We start from the raw sequence: 2,500 nt of genomic DNA, 5'->3' as shown, positions 1-2,500 counted from the left end.
GCCATGCCACCCACACGCACACCCTTGGCACCTCTCATCCACGCTCGGCAGGGGGAGGGGAGGGGGCCGTGGCGGCCGTGAGAGAGGGTGGGCGGGATGTTCCCCAGGTGTTTGGGGCGCCGATGTTTACTCTGGTGCGGGCGGCCATGGCGGAGACTCAGCACGGCTGCTGGAGTTGCGGAAGGAAAGGTAATCTTGGTCGCCATATGGCAGAGGCGATAGCACCGCCATGAGTCCACGGCCGCGCGCCTGACGTACGATGAAGGTGCCAAAGACTCCTTCCGGCTAACATACACCCCGAAAGGCCATACCATTATGAACCAACATACAAAGACTCTCATCACAAGTTTTATATCCAACCCAGACTGATCTTACTTCCAAGTACGACATTAAACATCTCCGTACGACACGTTTTCCCAGTCCGGACGAGGGTCTTCGAGTGGAGACGACTTCAGTGTGAGCTCAGAGGTTGGACGTGGGATCTATGCTAGCCTTTCCTCTGAGCCAATAATTCTCGTGTTTTAAGTAGTCACCCGGCTAACATTAAGAAAAATAATGTTTTCGTAACTTTGTAGTGATAACTTGTTCTTGCTTGTAAGTATCTTTGGAATAGCATTATGCTGTCAGTTGGCAGTGAATTTTGTGTCATGAAGTGATAGTGACAGGCGCCCGAAAGATATTTAATATCCGAATGTAATTTCGTTTCCTAAGCCATTTCCAGGCGTGTTATTGCTGTGTGCGTGACCTTGGGTGAAAGTTGGCGGAGCGTCCGATCTCGTTGCCTCCGATGGATGAGAAAAAGGCGGTTTTCCGCTGGAGAGGCGGAAAGGGAGAGCAATGCCCAGGTCTCCGTCCCAGCCTGTGTCGCTGCGTGTGCCTGCCTTCGCCACACGAGTCAATAGTGCATACAGTGCATAATCTATTTTTTAAGTTGTGGAACTGAAACGAAGAAAGGAGAATGCATAAGAATAATTGTGTTTGACGAAGGTGGAATTAAAAGTGTTGTACGAAAGTACCATCGTTTCCTATGTATTGGATGAATCGGCGCCCAACCTGGCCCAACTGTCAACGAGAAATTCGTAAATTGCACGCGTACCTACACAAGCACAGGCGTGCATGCACGCAGGCTACACACGTTTACAGGCATATGAGTGCAAACACAGAGAGGTAGGCTTATACAGAGAAACGTGTAAAAAATAAGTAAATAAACAAACATTCACCTCCCACACAAACATTGTAACAAACACATACCCGCGAAATCCAAGACAGCATGGAAAGTGCAGTAAGTGAAAATGAGAGAGAGAGAGAGAGAGAGAGAGAGAGAGAGAGAGAGAGAGAGAGAGAGAGAGAGGGAGAGAGAGAGAGAGAGAGAGAGAGAGAGAGGGGGGGGGGAGGGAGGGGGCGCGTGTGTGTGTTGGTCCAAGGGACGACCCGCAGATTGTCACAAATAAAGTATTGACCACAGGGGAGGGAGGGGGAGGGGGAGGGGTGGAGCATAATGGCATGGGTTAATAGTTGACAATTTGTCGGCGAGAAGTTCTTGCTTCCTTGTTTTTATTCTTACGAAAAGAAAGAAAGTCTTGTTGACCCTCTTCTGCTCCGGCCAAAGGAGTTTGGCTTTTGTTTTCGGCTTGCGTTCTCTTGCTCTCGGCTTGCCTGTCTGCTTGCTGTTGCCTTCCAAGGCTGTCGAGTGACAGTCCGGGCAGGCTCCTGTCACGGCCGCGGCGCGCTCGCCCTCTGTCCCTCGCCAGCGGCCCCCTCCTTTCCCCTCGCGCCTCTCGAGCTGCTTTCCCCTCTCTCGTGCTCTTTTGTGCCAGTCCCTTGCATGAGGGCTTCCCCTTTCCCCTCTCTCCTCCCTCCCTCCCTCGCTGTCACCCGCCCCTCTCTCCTCCCCCTTGTCCCCTCGCTCACCCCCTCCCCACTGTCCATCTCTCGCTCCTTCTCCCTTCTCTGTTCCTATCTCTTTCTTTCCCACCTTCCCTTTCCCCTTCCGCCCCTCCCCCTACTCTTCTTCCTGCTCTCCCTCCTCCTGCTCCCCCTCTTCCTATCCTTCTTTATCATCACAGCCAACAGGGCTCCATCCTTCATGTACAGTTAATAAGATTTGGCCGCCCCTCCTTCGCCAGAAACTTCCCTTCCCTGGCCCCCTCCCTACCACACTCCCCCCTTGCATCTGCCATTCAGTTACATAACTTTTTATGCTTGTTATGTTTGCCTTTTTGTTAGTGCGCGTTTGATGTTACTATGCTAGTATTTGCGTTTTTTTCAATGCATTGTCTTACTTCTAATAATTGCGAATAGCATCATTTTTGTTTTATTTTTATTTTGTCTTGTGCTCATTTCTTATTTGTGTTTGTTACGTTTTGCTTCGTATTCATTTTAGTTATTTGTGTAATTAATAAAGGCCTATATATTGGTGATGTTCTTGTTCTTGGTTTGGTGACTGTGGGTAGTGCCATTAGCATTAACATAACCTCTCGTTTTGCCTTTGCTGTTTTCA

At 49.9% G+C, this 2,500-nt stretch overlaps 1 protein-coding gene across 5 annotated transcripts in view; it reads left to right on the top strand.

The window, feature by feature from the left end:
- Positions 1–62: 62 nt before the first annotated feature.
- Positions 63–2,500, top strand: part of LOC113803392 (genetic suppressor element 1) — a 172,208-nt gene continuing 169,770 nt past the window's right edge. For 3 of the 5 annotated variants that reach the window (XM_070140734.1, XM_070140733.1, XM_070140730.1), the window contains exon 1: positions 438–594. The gene's annotated coding sequence lies outside the window, so the exon portion shown is untranslated. Of the gene's footprint in view, positions 190–437; positions 595–711; positions 1,168–2,500 lie in introns of those variants that run through there. The other 2 variants (XM_070140731.1, XM_070140732.1) reach the window with 2 other exon arrangements.

This window comes from Penaeus vannamei, chromosome 27 (assembly GCF_042767895.1).
Source record: "Penaeus vannamei isolate JL-2024 chromosome 27, ASM4276789v1, whole genome shotgun sequence".
Taxonomy (NCBI): domain Eukaryota; kingdom Metazoa; phylum Arthropoda; class Malacostraca; order Decapoda; family Penaeidae; genus Penaeus; species Penaeus vannamei.
Note: the sequence above shows the minus strand (reverse complement) of the source record. Positions and strands in the feature narration are given on the sequence as shown.